A 20,862-nucleotide genomic window follows, 5' to 3' on the forward strand; every position below is an offset into this window, starting at 1 on the left:
AATCCATCCAGTTACTACACTCTAAGATGCTCATACATCCTACCGGCAAGAGAGGTAGCGTTGCCTAGTGGAAAGAGCATGGGCCTGGGAGTCAGAGGACCTGGGTTCTAATTCCATCTCGGCTACTCATCTGCTGTGTGGTCTTGGGCAAGCCATTAACTTCTCTGGACCGCAGTTGGCTCGCCTATAAAATGGGGATTAAGACTGTGAGCCCCATGTGGGACATGGATTGTAATCCAATCTGATTATTTTGTATCTACCCCAGTACATAGTACAGTGACTGGCACATATAAGCACTTAAGCAATGCCACAAAAAAGCCCTTTCAAGTTCAACCCACAAAAATCAATCAAATACATTTAGTATTTACTAAATGTTTGTGGTGTGCAGAGCCCTGGGCTAAGCACTTGGGAGGGTACAGTAGTGTTGGTAGAAATTATCCTTGCCCTCAAGGAGTTTCCAGTTGAACTGAGGACTCTACAGTGTAGCACAAGACCTTAAGATCTAGAGGACCGTATTCTATTTGGCACATGATGGCCAGACGGATTCAAATTAACTGATTCCAGTCCATTTTGGCAGCGAAAGTATCAAGAAAAACTTGGGCTTTTGGAGAGGTTTATCTATTATTTTACAAAATATAGTGGATTGATCAATAGTATTTGAATGACTATTGTGTTTAGAGCATTTGAGAGATTACACCAGAGGAAGAAGATAAAATTTCTGTCCACTGGGAGTTTATAATCTGATGGAGACAGACATCAAATAATCCATCATTTGTTTTATGGTATTTGTTAAGGACTTGGTATGCATCAAGCACTGGGGTAGGTACAAGTTAATTAGGTTAGACACAGTCCCTGCCCCACATGGGGCTCAGAGTCTCAGTAGGAGGAAGAACAGGTATCCCCAATACTATGCGCAGAACACTGTACTAAGTGCTTAGGAGAGTACAATGCAACAGAGTAAGTTGCCCACATTGCCCACAGGGCACTGAGAAAGAAGCGCTAAAACAGTAAAGTAGGTAAAATGATACCTATGCAAGGGCTTCAGAAAATACTGGGTGCAAAAGTGGTGAGATTACCGGAGGGAAGATGAATCCTGGGGAAAAGAAGCATTAACCAGGGAAAGCCTCCTGGAGGAGGTAGGATTTCAGAAGGACTCTGCAGATGAGGAGAGCCAGAAACTGACGGACTGGAAGCAGAAGTTCCAGGCAGGAGGAAGGATGTGAGCCAGGGATCAGAGGTGATAGAGTTGAGATAGAGGCACAATTGAGAAGGTGGGTTGGGCAGGAACGTAGAGTGAAAGCTGGGGTGTAGTAGGAGAAGAGAGTGGATAGGTAAGAGAGAGGGAGCTGATGAGGTGCCTTAAAGCCAGAGTCGGAGGCAAGAGAGAGGAGGCACAGTGAGAAGGTGGGTTGGGCAAGAATGTAGAGTGTGAGCTGGGGTGTAATAGGAGAAGAGAGTGGATAGGTAAGAGAGGGAGCTGATGGGAGTGCCTTAAAGTCGGTGGTCAGAGGTTTCTTTTTGATGTGAAGATGAATGGATGACCTCCAAGAGGCTTTCGCCACCTAAACCCTCATTTCCTCTTCTTCCACTCCCTTCTGCGTCACCCTTTCACTGGGATTTGCACCCTTTATTCACCCCCACCCTCAGCTGCACAGCACTTATGCACATATCCCTAATTTAATTGCTATCAATGTCTGTTTCCCCCTCTAGACTATAAGTTCCTTGTGGGCAGGGAATGTGTCTACCAACTCTCTTATATTGTACTCTCCCACGTGCTTAGTACAATGGTCTGCACACCATAAGCACTCAAATATAATTGATTGATTGAACATTGGAGGGTTTTGAAAAGTGGAGAGACCTGTACAAAATGACGGTTTTAGAAAGATGATTCGAGCAGCAGAGTGAAATATAGTTTGGAGAGGGGAGAGGCTGGAGGCAAGGAGACCAGTGAGAAGGCTGATGCAGTAGTCAAGCTGAGATATGAGTAGATGGCAGATGAAATCCAGTAGATCATCCTTATCCTCATGTCTATTGAGTATAAGGCCCTACAACTAAGCACTTGGGAAGAGCACCACAGAGGTGAGACGCAAGATCACTGACCACCAGGAGCTTGCAGTCGAATGGGGTAGATAGGCAAAAGCTATTTACAAGAACCTCCCCCTTCATTCTTCCATCCGCAGCATGATCTGTATGTTGAGAACAGGGGACATCCCAGGACTTTCTGGGAATATTGCTCCATGGTCTGAAGGGTCACTGCGTCGATGGGAACCAAGTGGCCCCAAGGAGACTCCCCCATCAGGGGAGGGAGGTAGGCTGGAATCCGGGCAATCTGGCTCCCAGTCACCTCCAGCTGTTCCCCTCTCTCCATCCAGCTGGACCCTGGGGCCATTTAATCTCACTGGACCCTAGGACGGCAGGCATTTGTGCCCTACTTCCTTCATCCAGGAGTTCTCACCTCCCAAGTTGCCAGTTTCATGAGATCATCACTCTTTCCCCTACTCCTGTTTCCCCCAACCTCCGACCCCCCCAAAATAATAATAATAATAATGGCATCTGATAAGCGCTTACTATGTGCCAGGCACTTCATTAAGCTCTGGGGTGGATACAAGCAAATCGAGTTGGGCACAGTCCCTGTCCCACTTGGGGCTCACAGTCTCAATCCCCATTTTCCAGATGAGGAAACTGAGGCACAGAGAAGTGAAGTGATTGCCCAAGGTCACCCAGCAGGCAAGTGGCGGAGTCGTGAGTAGAACCCATGACCTTCTGACGTCCAGGCCTGTGCTCTGTCCACCACTTCGCACTGCTTCCCCAAGCCATTGCAGGCCACGGAGCTTCCGCAGCCCCGGGAGAGGACGAGACTGCAGTCGAATGGGGAATGAGAGAGGGGTGGGGAAGGGAAAGGGTTAGAGTGAGACTGCTGCCCCGATTCCTGTTTCCTCTGCATCACATCAGTTCTTTTGAAAGCCCCCTTCAGCCTCCTCCCTCTCCACCTTCCCAACCAACCAATAAGTTGTAGCACATGAGCCAGGAGCTCTGGACTGCAGGGAGCCCCTTCCTGGATCGCAGATGTCTCTGGGGCTCAGTTTCTCTCTAGAGATTTTAAAATTATGATCTTTATTAAACGCTGACTAGATATGAGAGGCTGGGATGGATACAATAATAATAATGTTGGTATTTGTTAAGTGCTTACTATGTGCAGAGCACTGTTCTAAGTGCTGGGGTAGATACGGGGTAATCAGGTTGTCCAACGTGAGGCTCACAGCCATAATCCCCATTTTACAGATGAGGTAACTGAGGCACAGAGAAGTTAAGTGACTTGCCCACAGTCACACAGCTGACAAGTGGCAGAGCCGGGATTCGAACCCATGACCTCTGACTCCCAAGTCCGTGCTCTTTCCACCGAGCCACGCTGCTTCTCTACAAGATATTCAAGTCCGACACAGTCGCCATCCCACACAGAGCTCACAATCTAAGGGATGGGAGGGTGGGTGTCTCCCATTTTACAGACGAGGAAACCGAGGACTACAAAGGTTAAGTGATTTGCCCGAGGACACGCAGCGGGCCAGAGGCACAGCTGAGATGAGAACATGGTTCTTCTGACTACCAGCCTTGCGCTCTTTCCACCAGACCTGTGTTTCATTCATGCTTGCATTCAATCGTATTTATTGAGCGCTTACTGTGCGTAGAGCACCGTACTAAGTGCTTGGAGAGTACAATTCAGCATTGAAGAGGGACAATCCCTGCCCACAGCGGCCTTACAGTCTAGAAGGAGGAAGACAGACATCAAAACGAGTAAACAGGCTTACAGTGCCCCTGCCTGCCTCTGTGGAAGTGTTGGTGGGAAAGCTCTGAACATCTTCTTTGAACAGGAAGGAGAGTTATATACTCAATATCTGTTCTCTGTGTCCCTGTCTGGGCCCTACTACTGGTCCCGGAGAAAGATCCCTGCTCTGGGGAGCCTAAGGTTCGACTCCTGGTTCTGCCTAGAGCTGGTTAAAAGGGACAAAGATGGCTCTGGCCTTAGGTCACGGGCTGTGCACCTCAGCCTAACTACTTGCTTTGGGCACCGGTGGGAACGTAAGTGGCAAGGGACAAGAGAGAGTGGCCGGTGCTGTGCAAGTCACTGTGGGCAAGTCACTTCACTTCTCTGTGCCTCAGTTCCCTCATCTGTAAAATGGGGATGAAGACTGTGAGCCCCACGTGGGACAACCTCATTCCCCTGTGTCTACCCCAGTGCTTAGAACAGTGCTCTGCACATAGTAAGCGCTTAACAAATACCAACATTATTATTAACGCTCCCGTCAATTCTTCTATGAATCTGAGTAGGTACTTGGTCCTGAGGTTTGGCATTCCTTTTTTTATGGTGTTTGTTATGCACATACTATGTACCAGGCATTGTACTAAGCCCTGGAGTAGATACAGTTTATCCCTCAGGGGGCTCACAGTCTTAATCTCCATTTTACAGATGTGGTAACTGGAGCCCAGAGAAGTGAAGTGACTTGCCCAAGATCACATAGCAGACAAGTGGCAGAGCTGGGATTAGAACCCAGGTCCCTTCTGACTCCCATGGCCCGTGCTCTATCCACTAGACCATGATGGGAGACACCATAATAATAATAATCGTAGTATTTAAGTGCTTACTATATGCCAGGCCCTGAACTAAGTGTAGGGGTAGATACAAGTTTAACAGGTCGGTCACAGACTCTAACCCACACGGGACTCATAGTCTCAATCCCCATTTTACAGATGAGGTAACGGAGGCTCAGAGAAGTGACTTGCCCGAGGTCAGACAGCAGATAAGTGTCGGAGCCGGAATTAGAACCCGTGCCTTTCTGACTCCCAGGCCCATGCTCTATCCATTATGCCGTGCTGCTTCATTCTATCTCTCCCCCTAGAGTGTAAGCTTCTTGGGGGGAGGTAATATGACACCGTCCTTATTCTGTACTTTCCAAGAGTGCCTTCCCAAGTGGGTGCCCCACAGAGATTAACACTCTTGGGGAAGGAACATGCCCTTAAGGAAAGAGCATGGGCCTGGGAGTCAGGGGCCATGGGTTCTAATCCGTAATACCACTTCCTTGCTGTGTGACCTCGGGTAAGACATTTCAATTTTCTGTGCCTTCATTTCCTCACCTATAAAATGGGGACTCGATACCTGTTCTCCCGCCTACTTAGACTGTGAACCCCACGTGGGCCAGGGACTGTGTCCGACCTAATTACCGTGTATTCATTCAGCGTGGCTCAGTGGAAAGAGCCCGTGCTTGGGAGTCAGAGGTCATGGGTTCTAATCCCGGCTCCTCCACTTGTCAGCTGTGTGACTCTGGGCAAGTCACTTAACTTCTCTGTGCCTCAGTTCCCTCCTCTGTAAAATGGGGATTAGAAGTGTGAGCACATGGGACAACCTGATTACCCTGTATCTACCCCAGCGCTTAGAACAGTGCTCAGCACATAGGAAGTGCTTAACAAATACCAACATTATTTATTATTATTTAAAATGAGGATAAAGACTGTGAGCCCCACATGGGACAACCTGATTACCATGTATCCCCCCCAACCAGCGTTTAGAACAGTGCTTGTCACATAGTAAGTGCTTAACAAATGCCATCATTATTATTTGTTCAGTGCTATTAATTGAGCACTTACTGTGTGCAGAGCACTGTACTAAATGCAGGGAAAGTACAATTCAGCAATAAATAGAGACAACCCCTCCCCCACAACGGGCTCACAGTCTACCTAGAAGCAGAAGCAGCGGGGCTCGGCGAAAAGAGGCCGGGCTTGGGAGTCAGAGGTCATGGGTTCTAATTCATTCATTCATTCATTCAGTAGTATTTATTGAGCGCTTACTATGTGCAGAGCACTGTACTAAGCGCTTGAAATGTACAAATCGGCAACAGATAGAGACAGTTCCTGCCTATTGATGGAGGAGACGGACAGACAAAAACAATAGCAATAAATACAATCAAGGGGATAAACATCTCGTTAAAACAACGGCTCCACCACTTGTCAGCTGTGTGACTTTGGGCAAGTCACTTCACTTCTCTGGGCCTCAGTGACCTCATCTGTGCAATGGGGATGAAGACTGTGAGCGCCACGTGGGACCACCTGATGATCTTGTATCCCCCCAGCGCTTAGATCAGTGCTTTGCACATAGTAAGCCCTTAACAAATACCATCATTATTATTATTATTATCTCAACGCTTAGTAGAGAGCATGGTATATGGTAAGCGCTGAACGAATGTCGGCATCACTGTTATTAAACTCCTCCAAACCAGGGCAGGAGCGCGTCCTAGGGGGAGTTCTTCCCGTTCGGGGCCGCAGGGGGGCGCTGTGGCGGGTGGCCTCAACTGCGCGTGCGCGAGCTGCTCCCTGCCCCCGCCCCCTTCCTCCCAGTGCGCAGGCGCGTCTGCCCCCTTTCCCCCCCGCCCCCGTCCCCCCTGCCCCCAGCGCGCAGGCGCGGCTTCGCGGATTGGCCGCGCGCGGGCGCCGTCGTGCCGGTCGGGTGGCGGGTCCCGGCGGCGGCGGCGGCGGGCGGAGCCGGCGCGGCGCGGAAGATGGCGGCGGCGGCGGGCGCGGGGTCCGGGTTGCCGGGCCCGGTGGCGCAGGGTCTGAAGGAGGCGCTGGTGGAGACCCTGACGGGGATCCTGTCGCCCGTGCAGGACGTGCGCGCCGCCGCCGAGGAGCAGATCAAGGTGCTGGAGGTGACGGAGGGTGAGTGCGGCGCGCGCGCGCTCCCGCGGAGGGCTGGGCTGCCGGGCCTCGGCGCGCGCATGCGCGTGCGGCTGTCTGGCTGGCTCTGTGTGTGTGTGTGTGTGTGAGAGAGAGAGAGAGAGAGAGAGACACGAGGGCCCGAAAGATGGGGCGGGGGTCCTGGAAAGAGGTCGAACAGGACCGGAAGGGGTTGCATCCCCCCCTTAAGCGTTGAGTTCAGTGCTCTGCACGCCATAAGCGTCTAATAAATAGCACCGATCGGTTATATCAAAGCGGGAGCCCTTAGGAGGCTCCTAAAAATGGGGAGTGTCGGGGGTCCTGGAAAGAGGCCGAGCAGGACCGGAGAGGGGTTGCTTCCCCCCCACACCACAAGCGTTGAGTACAGTGTTGTGCACACCATAAGCGCCCAATAAATAGCACCGATCGGTTATATCAAAGCGGGAGCCCTTAGGAGGCTCCTAAAAATGGGGAGTGTCAGGAGTCCTGGAAAGAGGTCGAACAGGACCGGAAGGGGTTGCATCCCCCCCCTTAAGCGTTGAGTTCAGTGCTCTGCCCACCGTAAGTGCCCAATAAATAGCACCGATCGGTTATATCAAAGCGGGAGCCCTTAGGAGGCTCCTAAAAATGGGGAGTGTCAGGGGTCTTGGAAAGAGGCCGAGCAGGACCGGAGAGGGGTTGCATCCCCCCCTTAAGCGTTGAGTACAGTGCCGTGCACAACATAAGCGCCCAGTAAATAGCACCGATCGGTTATATCAAAGCGGAGGCCCTTAGGAGGGTCCTAAAAATGGGGAGGGTCTTGGGTCGGGGGTCCTGGAAAGAGGCCGAGCAGGACCGGAGAGGAGTTATATCTCTCTTCAAACGTTTAGTATAGTGCTCTGCTCTCAGTAAGCACTCCCTAAATAGCGCTGATTGATTGTAATCAGAACGGGGGTGGTTAAGAGGCCCCTAAAAGATGAGGCTTGTCTTGGGTCAGGGGTCCTGGGAAGAGGTGGAGCAGGACTGGAGAGGGGCCTAGGTCGGGGCCAAAGAGGAGTAGAGAAGGGTTGATCTCTTCTCAACCGTTTAGTAAAGTGCTTTGCACAGAGTAAGGGTTCAGTAAGTGGCATTGATCGATTGTATCAAAACTGCCTTGAAGCCACTGACCTGGGGGGCCGGGTAATGAGCCTGATCGTTGTAATTAAGTGCTTACCATGTCCCAAGAGTATGCGCTACCACTGGGGCAGACCCAGTTCCTGACCCACAGGGGGTCACAGGTATGTCATCCTGACAACCTGATTACCCTGTATCTACCCCAGCGCTTAGAACAGCGCTCTGCACATGGTAAGCGCTTAAATACCAACAATATTATTATTATTACTATCCCCAGTGCCTTTTGCAACAGAAAACGGGGCTGTCAGCCCACGTGAGGCGCAGCCCCAGGGGGCCACGAGAGAGTGATGCCATGGCCAAGTTTGAAAAGCGGGTGAGGAGATCTGGGGTATTTGGTGCTGATCGTCAAAGCCGCATTGGGGTCAGCCCCGCAGATTCCTGTTCCAGAGGTGTCTGGTCACCACCCCGCGTTTCTCACGTGAAATTTAGTTATATTAATGTCTCTCCATGTTTCCCCCTTCCTCAAAAACCTTCAGTGATTGCCCAGCCACCTCCGCGTCAAACAAACTCCTTACCGGCGGCTTTAAAGCGCTCAATCATCTTGCCTCCTCCTGTCCTTCCTCACTGGTTTCCCTATACAACTTAGTCTACACACTTTGCTCTTCTAATGCCAACCTACTCACCGTACCTCGATTTCTTGTGTTTCGCCACTGACCCCTTGCCCACCTACTGCCTCTGGCACTTCATATCCAAAAAAAGGATCACTCTCCCCACCTTTAAAGCCATATTAAAATCACTTCTCCAAGAGGCCTTCCCCCAACTAAGCCCTCATTTCCTTTACTCCTCCCTTCTACGTCTCACTTGCACTTGAATTTGCACCCTTTATTCACCCACCAGCACTTACGTACATATCCACAGTTGATTTTAGTGCGTGCCTCCCCTTCTATGCTATAAGCTCCTTGTGGGCAGGGAACGTGCTTACCAACTCTGTTAAATTATATTTTCCCCAGAGCTTAGTACAGTGTTCTGCACACAGTAAGTATTCAGTAAAGATTGTAAGCTCCTTGTGGAACCGGAATGTGTCACCCAACTCTGTCATAGTATACTCTCTCAAGTGCTTAGTACAGTCCACTACCCACAGTGTAAGTGCTCAATAAATATCATTGATTCCTACTGGAGATCAGGGACTGCTTCTCCCAGTCAGCATTCATTCATTCAGTCATATGTATTGAGCGCTTACTATGTGCAGAGCACTGTACTAAGCACTTAGGAAGTACAATACAGCAGTAAAGAGAGACAGTCCCTGCCCACGGCGGACTCACAGTCCAGCAGTGGGGGAGAGACATCAAGACAGATAAACAGGCATCAATAAAAATAAATAAAATTGCAGATCTATGCAGATACACGAAAGTGCAGCCGGGCTGGGAGGGGGGGAAGAGTAAAGGGAACGAGTCAGGGTGACGCGGAAGGGAGGGGGAGCTGAGGAAAAGTGGGGCTTAGTCTGGAAAGGCCTTTTGGAGGAGATGTGCCTTCAGTAGGGCTTTGAAGTGGGGAAGAATGATTGTCTGACAGATCTGAGGAGGGAAGGCGTTCCAGGCCAGAGGTAGGATGTGGGCCAGGGGTCGGAGGTGAGTTAAGCTTGATCGAGGCTCGGTGAGAAGGAAAGGGCCAGAGGAGCAGAGTGTGCGGGCTGGAATGTAGAAGGAGAGAAGGGAGGTGAGGTAGGAGGGGAGAAAGTGATGGAGAGCTTGACTGCTGTGTGGCCTTGGGTAAGTCACTTCACTTCTCTGTGCCTCAGTTCCCTCATCTGTAAAAAGGGGGTGAAGACTGTGAACCAACCCGATTTGCTTATATCCACCCCAGTTTTCCATCAAACGCTAGGAGTGTAGACCCTTTTACCCTATTCAAAGTCACAGCCAGGCCTGTTGGGACCCAGTGTTGTTCTACCCTGTTCTTTCTCTTTTGTAATGGTATTTTTTTAGTGCTATTTTGTACAGGGCGCTGTACTACGCGCTGGGGAAACTCTTCAGATTTAACACAGTCCTTGTTCCACATAGAGCTCACAGTCTTAATCCCCATTTTACAAATGAGGTAACTGAGGCACAGAGAAATGAAATGACTTGCCCAAGATCACACAGCAGAGAAGTGGTGGAGTCGGGATTAGAACCCAGGTCTTTCTGACTCCTAGGCCTGTGCCTTATCCATTAGACCACACTGCTTTCAGGCTTAAAAGTCACCACCTCCAAGAGGTTGTCCAGAAGATGCCTCAGCCTTGTTAGAACCAACACAACCCTCAGGCTAGTTGGTCTTAGCATCTCTATCAGGAGCCTCGTTCTTATTTCTCCGATTCGGTGATTTTACTGCTGCTGTTGTCCACCGCCACCGAAGAGTGGAGAGGGGATGGACAAGGGTCCCTTTGAGGCCACCATGGGTCACATCTCCTGGGCTCTGTACAGTGCAGTGTTCTGAACATAGTGAACGCTCAGTAAGTACTGTTGATTGAGGAGTATTAGAGACTTGGGTGGGGGGGGGGGGAATGTCTTGAGCATTTATTAAATGAGGACCTGGGTTTGGCAGTGAATTTCCCCAGTGAATTGGCCTTTCTCCCTGTATGCCTGTCATCAGGAATGCTAGCCACTTGAGCAAGAGGGGATTGAGCCTGGGACTGTACAAAGGAGGGAGAGAACTCCTTTGTCTTTCTTTGTCTCCTGGTGCCTTGGGGCCTCAGCCCTGGAATGCCTATGTGATTTGATTTGCTTATAATATATTCCAAAACCTTTGCAAAGAGATGAGTTCGACATCCCTTCTTGAGCAACAATGCTGATCTGGAGCTCAAGGGGACAGAGTGTTCTTCCTCTAGCCTGGCTCTCTTGTCCGAGAAAGTGATCTTAGATCAACCCTGGGAATGGTTATTTATTAAGTGCCAGGGGAGAGTCTCTTCAGGTTGTGAGGTCACTAGGTTAGACCCAGCGGTCCATCCAAGCCAGCAGTGAGATAGTTGCCTTCTTTGATATGGAAGCAGCTTGGAGTAGCGGCTAGAGCACGGGCCTGGGGGTCGGAAGGTCATGGGTTTCAATCCCGGCTCTGCCGTTTGTCTGCTGTGTGACCTTGGGCAAGTCACTTCACTTCTCCGCGCCATCTGTAAAATGGGGATTGAGACTGTGAGTCTCGCGTGGGACAGGGACTGTGTCCAACCATTTTTGCTTCTATCTATCCCAGCACTTAGAACAGTGCCTGGCACAAAGTAAGCACTTAACAAATACTATAATTACTTAATTCATCCCCTTCCCTGCTTGGTGGCTTTCTTCCAGAAGAAGAGTTTCCCTCCTCTCCCCCTCCCCTCAACACACATACACCTTTTACCCTCTAATAAACAGTTTCACAGGGGCCTAGGGCCATTTTATCTATTGTGTGGGTAGGGTTTTCTCTCCCTGGTGGGAGGGGTTGTGAGATTTGAGTCCCTCTGGTCATGAAGGGTAGTTTGAAACTAGCCCTTAGAGAACAGTTTTCTGCTGCTCCTTGGTTGTGGGGAGGGACTTGTGACTGATGGTTCCATGTCACAAATATGGGCTCCACTTTGGTTCTGTGTCTCCTTGTTCAAGCCTCTGCCACAGCCTTTACAGCCCTGCATCTTTCCTTAGTGACCAGATTGATTGATTTGATCCTTCTCTTGGTGAGCCAATGTTCCAGGGGAGGTGAGGGATGTGTTTTGCTCTAGCATCAAGGTTCCTGGCATGTTCCAACTTACTGTAACTTTGTTCTGTATTTTGGTAGGGAGGTACAGCCTCAGCTGGACCAAGCTAGGTACAGACTGTCAAGAATCTGGCTGAACATCCAGATCCAGTCCCTTTTCATCATCAGTGGTATTTATTGAATGTTTACTGTGTGCAGAGCAGTGTTCTAAGCACTTGGGAGAGTACAATACATAGGAGTTGGTAGACATCTTCCGTGCCCACAACGAACTTACATTATAGCGTGGAAGATGGACATTAAAATAAATATGCAGCATTGCCCAGTGAAAAGAACATGGGCCAGGGGGTCAGAGGACCTCCCAGCGCCGCCAAGTGCCTACTGCATGACCTTGAGCAGGTCACTTACCTTCTCTGGGCCTAAGTGATTTATCTGCGAAATGGGGATTCTTATTTAGATCCTGATACTTAGACACTTAGATGTGGAACCTGATTATCTTGTATCTATCCCAATGCTTAGTACAGTGCTTGGTACATAGTAAGTGCTTCACCAATAGCATGATTATTATAAATAATCTGTAATATGTAATTTGTAGATGTTACCTAAGTGCCTCAGTTACCTCATCTGGAAAATGGGGATCAATACTGTGAGCCCCAAGTGAGGCGTAGATTGTGTCCAACCTGATTAGCATTTATCTATCCCCAGCACATAGTGTATGTAGTGCCTGGCTTGAAGTAAGCGCTTAACAAATTCCATCTTAAAAGAAAAAAAAAGTGCTGTAGGTCTGAGGGTGGGGTAAGTATCCAGTGCTCAAAGGTCACAGATCCACAGATTTCTGTTTCACAGGACCTGTTTGGCACCGGGCACCTTTTGAAAACTTCTGGAAGCTTTGCATTCAGGCCTGGGCTAAGACTGCAGCTACAGGCAGATTCAGAAGATGCTCTTTAGCATCTGTCTAACTGGCCAGAGAGGTGCTTTGATCGGCATTGGCGTTTTTTTCCTAAAATGGTCAGCTTGTGGACAGTCATCTGGCCCACCATGTCCTAGGCAACTGAGACATTCAGGCTGCTGGGGTCATGCCCCTCGTGTTGACCTCTGGTCCTTGTACTCTCAGGGACAGTTGGAATGTCTCAGAGAAAGGGTGGACAGCTGGTAGAACTGCCTCTTTTCTGATTTTTCTAAACCCAGGGCTCCAGCAAGAGCCCAGTCCCCTTCCACCCCCCCAACTCCTGTTCTTCCTCCTTTCCTGCCCCAAGGTCAGTAGGCAGGCTCTGTTCCGGGCTTGGTGGTACTCAGTGTGCTCTTACATGTTTTTCTGAGGAAAAGTGACATCATCATCATAACGGTGGTATTTGTTAAGCGCTTATTATATGCCAGGTACTGTACTAAGCTCAGGAGTAGGTACATAATAATCAGGTTGTAAACCATCCCTGTCCCACACTAGGCTCCTTATCTAAGTAAGCCGGAGAACCGGTATTGAATCCCCATGGCAAAGATGAGGAAATTGAGGTCCAGTGAAGTCACCTACCCCAGGTAATGTAGCAGGCAAGGGGCAGAGCCAGGATGAGAAGTCAGGTCCTCGGATTCTCAGTCTTGGGCTCTTTTCAGCAGGCCCTTGCTGTTTTAGCATGGCAGAGTGACTGAGCCTGTTTTCCCCTCAAGACTCCTCCTTTGTCTCTGGCCTGGTCTTCCGTAGTTCCTCCAGGGTCTGGCCTGGGATTGGGTTTGAAGGGCCTAGGCCAATCTCCGTTACCAGGGCCTTTGAGCCCAGAGTTTTTTAGGAATGAGCCTCAGATTGAATGAACCAATGAGCAGCCTCTAGAGATTGTGTTTGCTTGTTCTGAGAGACTGCTGGAGGGCCCCCGGAGTCCCACAGGCGGGCCCCCCTTGACCCTCCTTCCTGAGTGCTGGGTCGTGCCTGGTCTGCTGGAAGCACCAGACCACATCCATCAATGTCTCCGGCTTCTTTGTCCTCTCCAGTGCCCCTGGGGCTTTTTCAAGGCCATTCAGCATGTTGCCCGGGGTTGCTGACAACTGATTTCTCCCCCCAGCTTCCCCAACGCCCCCATCCCTACACCAACTCCCGAATAGGGGGTGGGCTTGGGGACTGCTTATTCACAGCCCCTTAACTCCAAAAGAAATCTCCTTGTCTTCCTGGGGCCTTGGGGTATGGCTCTGGGACTTGGCAGAACTGAGGGTTCTCAAGCTCTCACCTGGTCCCTCACTGCCAGCTGCAGCAGCAGCCCCAGATGAGAAACGTTCCCCCCAGTGAGGCAGGTGGCCAGGATCCAGTTCCAAACTGCACCTTCTTTCTTCCAGCCCCTGACCCGAAGAACCGATGAAAAGCTTTTTCACCAGAGCCTGCTGTATGAGCCCCGGGTGTGGGCGAGGTCAGAAAAACGTGTCTGGCCCCAAAGATCAGGGAGTTGACCGCCCTGGTCCAATTTTCTGGTCTAATTTCCTGGCTCGTCTTTCTGGGAGGGAAGAAGTGACCTGAGGAGCAGTTGCCTGGGAAGACCTGTGTCTGAGACCTCTGCATCCCCAACCGGAGATGAGGTGCTGGTTTGCCTGGAGTTGGATGGCTCTGACGGGTTTCTCTCAGCAGCCTGGCAAGATGGCCTTGGCACATGTGCAGCGAGGGAGGGAGGGAGGGAGGGACAGGGATGACAGGAGAAAGTGGGGCCCAGATGTGCTCCAGATCCCCCGGCGGCAGAATTAGAGCTGAATTCCCCGCCTCCTGGCTCCCACGTCCCTCGGGCCCTTGATGGTCGGTCATCCTCCATGATCGTCTGGGAGGCCAGTCCAGAGGAGACTACCTTCGGAAGCAGTTCTGTCTCCCTCTCCCCCGCACCTTCCTTCCCACCTGAGAGCTCTGGATCCAGAGCCCCCGGGGGTGGGGCTCCATCTGCTGCCTGCCAGGCCAGCGGGTCGGGCGTGGTAGATCCTTGCTTGGGGATTGAGGCCTTGGACCATCATTTCCTTCACTTCTTCGGGCTGTTGCCTTTGGGTAGAGAGATTGGAGGCGTTTTTCCCGTGACCTGTTGACCCGAAATGTCAGTCACATTTGCTGTCTGGCCCCTGACAGCCGATGCTTCTCTGGGCGGGGTCATTTAGCGCCCGCCTCCCATGGCACCCTAGAATGTAGGGCTTGAGGGGTGGGGGCTGTTATCTCTTCCTGACATCCCTTCCCTGACCCTCCCCCTGCCCCACCTCCGCCACCCCATTCAGGGGATGTCCAGATCCCTGAGCTTTGATGTTCCCAGCTTGGCTGCCTGGAGAGACATTCCTACCAACCGGGACCTTTCCTTTCTGGTTCTCATGAGCGCTTTTCTGGCTCTCTTGCAGTGTAGCGTAAGCGAGGGGGAGTCCCTGGAGGATCCAGACGCACTCCTGGGCCGTGTGGCGGCGGTCACTGAGCCGGGCGGAAGGCGGCTGTGCTCGGAGAAAGGCCAGTGGTGGACTTTTCTTTTTCCTTTGGGCTGGTGTCCCCCGCTCCCCGGCCCTTTCCCTTCCCCCTGACCCTCCGTGCACTCCTCCCACACCCAAACTAGCATCCCAAGCCCTGTGTTCCTCTTTTCTCCTCTGGACTTGGCAGGCTAAATAAGTTTGTTTAAAGCGGAGTGGGGTGAAGGGAGAGGGAGGGGAGCTTCACCCTTGGGGATGAAAAGACGTGGGGCAAGAGGATGCCTAGTCTGGAAGCTCCTGGAGGGTGTGGATCATGTCTACTAATCCCTAATGCAGTCGTCCTCAGGTGTTCAACGAATGCCAAAAGGAAGGCCTTTTGAAGATGTGATTTTAGGAGGGTTTTGAAGGTGGGGAGAGTGGCGGGCAGTCAGATATGGTGGGGGAGGGAGTTCCAGACCAGAGGGAGGATGTCAGTCAGTCGTATTTATTGAGTGCTTACTGTTTACAGAGCCCTGTACTAAGCACTTGTGAGAGAACAAAATAACAGAGCCATTCCCTGCCCACTATGAGATTACAGCCTAGAGGGGGAGATAGAGATTAATACAAATGAGTACATTACAGATATGTACATAGGTACTGGGGGGCTGGGAGCAGGGATGAATGAAGGGAACTAGGGCAGTGCAGAAGATGAAATAGACAGGATTGAGGAACAGTGAGCCAGGTGGCATTAGAAGAGCGAAATGTGTGGACTGAATATACCTGGGAGGTAGGAAGCCACAGATGTCAGCCTAGTGTAGTGGATAGAGCATGGGCCTGGAGTCAGAAGGTCATGGGTTCTGATCCTGCCTCTGCCACTTGTCTGCTGTGTGATCTTGGGCAAGTCACTTCACTTCTCTGTGCCTCAGTTATCTCATCTGTAAAATGGGGATTGAGAATGTGAGCCCCACATGGGACAGGGACTGTGTCCAACCCAATTTGCTTGTATAATAATGATATTGGTATTTGTTAAGCGCTTACTATGTGCAGAGCACTGTTCTAAGCGCTGGGGTAGATACAGGGTAATCAGGTTGTCCTATGTGAGGCTCACAATCTTAATCCCCATTTTCCAGTTGAGGTAACTGAGGCACAGAGAAGTGAAGTGACTTGCCCACAGTCACACAGCTGACAAGTGGCAGAGCCGGGATTCGAACCCATGACCTCTGACTCCCAAGTCCGTGCTCTTTCCACTGAGCCACGCTGCTTCCCCCAAGTGTCTTAGTACAGTGCCTGGCACATAGTAAATGCTTAACAAATGCCATAATTTTTATTATCCCCATTTTACAGATAGGGAAAGTGAAGCCCAGATAGGTAATAACTTGCTCAAGAGCCCATAGCAAGACTGTGGCAGTTAATAATAATAATTGCTGCTTCTGTTAAGCGCTTACTTTGTGGCAGGTAGTGTACTAAGCACTTGGGTGGATACAAGTGAATTGGGTTGGGCACAGTTCCTGTCCCACGTGGGGCTCATAGTCTCAATCCCCATATTACAGATGAGAGAACTGAGGCCCAGAGAAGTGAAGTGACTCGCCCAAGGTCACACAACAGACAAATGGTGGAGCCGGGATTAGAACCCATGACCTTCTGACTCCCAGGTGTGTTCTATCCATTACGCCCTGCTGCTTCTCTAAGATCTGGGACTAGAACCTCAGTCGCCTGACTCCCAGATCTATCCTCCTTCTGCTCGACTGGGCTGCCTCCCTGTACCTTCATGTAATGCTTCTGTGTGGCTCAGAGACTAGTTTTCATGATGTTGCAGCTTTTAGGCAGGTAATACCCTTACAGCTCTGGCAGAAGAAGGGATTCGTTGCCCGAGTCAGGACAACACAATTCAGGAGCCCGGGGAAAGTTTATTTGCCGGAGAACTGAGGCCAGTAGTGTCGGCGTTGAACTGACTTGATTTTTTTTCCAAAGCAACCGGGTGAAGAATTACTGACCACCTTTGTAAGAGCGGCGCTGGACCTCCTGCCACATTCGGCTTCATAAAGCAGCCCCTCCGAGCGGAGCTTCCCTCTTCTCGAAATGGCAGCCTTCCTCAGTTTCCGAGACCGACTCTATTCAGACATCTAAGTGGAGGTTGCGCCAACCCCAGCACCCAAATTGTTTCTTTGTAGCTGAGAGATCCTTTCCGGTATACATAGTGCAAGGGGCCAGATGAGATGGAGATGAGCAGGTGCAGGGGATGGGCTGAGTTCTGGGCTCCTCCTCCTTGGGCTGGTCTCGGGCACGTTGGTGTTGGCGATGACCAGCACTGCACAATCCCCACTCCCAAACAAGTCCCCGGGGCATGTGAAGCCAGGTGTCCAGAGGGAGTGATGGGGCAGTTTGGGGAGCAGGGTGAGGCTGCCACCACCTTGGGCAGTTAAGCTGGTCACTAATCATCATCGGGTTCTCTCTCACCTGCAAATCTGCTCCTGGAAGCGGATGGCTGACCGGGCCGCCCCCCAGGACCCAGCTAAGTCTCGAGGAGAAAGAAAGAGATGCAGGCCGAGGTTCCACGCTGCCTCCGCTCTGGAGGGAACTGCTGGTGGCGGTGGTTTTGAAGGGAGCACACTGTCAGGCCTCAGCAGTTGCCTACAAGGGACTTGCCGCTGGCTATTGAGAAACTGCTCCAAGAGCCCGCGTGGTTCCCACGTTGGGCCATCATCCCTCCTCCTCATTGGCGAGGCTTCCGTGGCAGGCAAATGACGCTCCTTTGGCCCGACCCCTCCTCGTGACGATTTCTCCAGTGCCCTAAGTTCCGGCTCATCCGGGACTTCTTGCTCTTGGCTCTGGTGGGCCCGTACATAATGGGGAGACCACCTTGGGTGGCCCTCTGGTTTATAGACACTTGGCACCCCACCAGCCAAAGGAAGAGGTGAACCTGAGAGGTCCAAAATGCTTAATGATGGCCCCTCAGATCTCTTTCCCTGCCTGCTACAACTGAAGCACTTTTACCTAATGGCAATTATTACCTTTCCACTGATGCTGCACTCTCCGAGGTCACCACTGACCTCCTCAAAGCCAAATCCACTGGGCTCTACCTTGTCCTCATCCTCGTCCACCTCTCAGCCACCTCTGACACTGTGGGACTCCCCCTCCTTAAAGTGCCTTGGTTTTACTGATTTGGTATTAGCTTGGTTCTCCTCCTGCTTCTCTGACTGCCCATTCTTTTCTCCATTCCCTGGCTCCTCTTATGCCTCTCTTCCCTTAACTGCAGGTGTCCTATGATGCTCCCTCTCTCTTCTCTCTGGGCCCCCATACTCTCTCTCTGGGTGCTCATTCACTCGTCTGACTTCAGCAATTCCCTCTTCATGGACGACTCTACCCCCTCTAGCCTGACCTGTCATCTCACCCGCAATCCCGCACCTTCCACTTGCCTCTGGGACATCTCCATTTGAATGTTCTGCCAACTTCTCGAATTTAGATGCTAAAGCTGAACTACTCCACTCCCAAATCTACCCCTTCCTCTTCAACCGGCTGCTGGTTTGGTGGAAGTTAGGGCCACCGGGTGGCTGGCCTCCCTGCTTCCAGCTTCCCCCCTTTTCAGCCTATCCTACAGGTCTCTGCAGGGATCATCTTCCTGAAGCGTCACTTGGCTCACATCTCCTTGCCTCTCGAAGCCCTGCACTGGCTCCCCGGGTTCCTCCACACCCAGCAAAAATGCCGTGTGATTGGTGCAAGGCTCTCTGCACCCTCATCCCAGTGTACACATCTGCTGTCTTCACCTGCTCCTCCTAACCCACCCTGGGCCTTCCTTCCCTCCTGCCAACCCAGGTTCCTAACTGTACCTTGTTCTCAACTTCCCCACCTCCAGTCCTTGCTCACTCTGTGCCCTTGGCTTAGCACTCTCTCTTCCCCCTCAGCTCCATTAGATCACACAGCTTTCCCCTAAATTGAAAGCCCACCTCCTTCAACCTGCCTTTTGTGATTAATTCCAGCTTTCCTTATGTACCTGTGAGAAGCAATGTGGCATAGTGGCAAGAGCTCGGGCTTGGGAGTCAGAGGATGTGGGTTCTGATTCCGCCTCCACCACTCGTCTGGTGTGTGACCTTGAGCAAGTCACTTCAGTCATATTTATTATTTTGTGCAGAGCGCTGTACTAAGTGCTTGGAAAGTACAATTTGGTAACAAATAGAGACGACCCCTACCCAAAAACAGGCTCACAGTCTAGAAGAAATGATGGTGTTGGTTAAGTGCTTACTATGTGCCAAGAACTGTTCTGAGTGCGGGGGTAGATAGAAGGTAATTAAGTTGGACGTGGTCCTTATCAGATATCGGGCTCACAATCGAGATAGGAGGGAGAACAAGTACTGAACCCTTATTTTGCATATGCGGAAACTGAGGCTGAGTGAACTGAAGTGACTTGCCCAAGGCCACACAGTAGGCAAATGAGGGAGCTGGGGTTAGGACCCAGGTACCCTGACTCTTGGACCTGTGCTCTTTCCTTCAGGCTATGCTACTACTCATTTGTAAATATATATATTTGTTTATACATACTTTTGCCTGTCAGTCGCCCCCTCATCAAAGTGTAAGTTCCTTGTGGGCAGGAAATGTGTCACTTGCTTGTTCTGCACTTTCCTCATGCTTAGTATAGAGCATTGCATCTGGTGGATGCTCAAGACCTTTTCTACGACACAAAAGCAAAGATCTGAGGATAGAGCAGGTGGTGGCTTTGACTGACTTTGCAGACCCAATATCGGGGAAATTTACCTAAATGTCCCGTTCTTTTTCTTGCTGCGGCAAACATAAGTCCGAGCCTCCTAGGTATTGGGCCAGTGGGCCCGGAGGGGTTCTGGTGGCTGTGCCCATTTCAGGTGCCATCTTTAGACTGAGCTTTCTGGATAGCAACTCTCTCCCAGATAACCGTCTCATTTCAGTCCATTTGGTATCGGATGTAAACGCTCAAACTTAGTTGGCTTCATTCTGAAGCTCTTGGTGACGTGATGGTTTTCTCTGAATGACAGAATAACTCGGCTCTTTACATCGTGAGTTTATGCCCTCATGATTTTAAATAGAGATTTAAAATAGAGGCTGGCTCCTTTAGTCCCTTAGATTTCCTTTTCCATAGTCATCACCTTCTCCCAGCCCGTCCATTCTGCCATTATCACTGTTTTTTTTGCGGGGGCGGGAGGGGTATGTGTTAAGCACTTATTATCTTAATATATGCCCATCACCGAACTAAGCTCTGGGAAAGATTAAAAATTAGTCAGGTTGGACACAGTCCCTGTCCCACATGGAGCTCACAGTCTTAATCCCCATTTTACAGGTAGGTAACGGAGACCCAGAAGAGGTAAGTGTCTTGCCCAAGGTCACACAGCAGACAAGTAGTGGAGCGGGGATTAGAATCCAGGTCCTGACTCCCAGGCTCGTGCTCTATCACTAGGCTATGCTGCCACTGTTTGGCATTGTTGGCGAGTGATGGGGTCAATCTCGCATAGTCCTGAGACAGCTCTTTGGGCCTGAAAAATTTCTACTTGGTGGTGGTATTTGTTAAGCGCTTACTATGTGCAGAGCACTGTTCTAAGCGCTGGGGTAGACACAGGGGAATCAGGTTGTCCCACGTGGGGCTCACAGTCTTCATCCCCATTTTACAGATGAGGTAACTGAGTCACAGAGAAGTGAAGTGACTTGCCCAAGGTCACACAGCAGACAAGTGGCAGAGCTGGGATTCGAACTCATAACCTCTGACTCCAAAGCCCGTGCTCTTTCCACTGAGCCACGCCTTGTGGAAGCCAGTTTTCCAGGCTTGTTTTTTTCTTTCTCTGCCACCAAATGATTAAGAAGCAAGAGGTGATTGGATCAGGGGATGGCCTAGGTTGGATCTACACTCGGGACACCCATCAAGATTTCTCCACAAGTTGGTTCTCAGAGGTCTTGGCTTGTCCTCCTCTCCCTAAAACCTGGAGCCATCTCCCGGGTCTAGATATTTAGAAGCATGGCATACCTAGTCTGGGG

The 20,862-nt window shown here is 50.8% G+C and overlaps 1 protein-coding gene across 2 annotated transcripts in view; it reads left to right on the plus strand.

Annotated features, from left to right (window-relative positions):
* Window positions 1–6,557: 6,557 nt before the first annotated feature.
* Window positions 6,558–20,862, plus strand: part of IPO9 (importin 9) — a 44,643-nt gene continuing 30,338 nt past the window's right edge. Inside the window, exons 1-2 of one of the 2 annotated variants that reach the window (XM_029068963.1) lie at window positions 13,948–14,040; window positions 14,830–14,932. The gene's annotated coding sequence lies outside the window, so the exon portion shown is untranslated. Of the gene's footprint in view, window positions 6,706–13,947; window positions 14,041–14,829; window positions 14,933–20,862 lie in introns of those variants that run through there. The other variant, XM_029068965.2, reaches the window with a different exon arrangement.

The sequence above is a fragment of the Ornithorhynchus anatinus genome, chromosome 7, assembly GCF_004115215.2.
Source record: "Ornithorhynchus anatinus isolate Pmale09 chromosome 7, mOrnAna1.pri.v4, whole genome shotgun sequence".
NCBI classification, from domain to species: Eukaryota; Metazoa; Chordata; class Mammalia; order Monotremata; family Ornithorhynchidae; genus Ornithorhynchus; species Ornithorhynchus anatinus.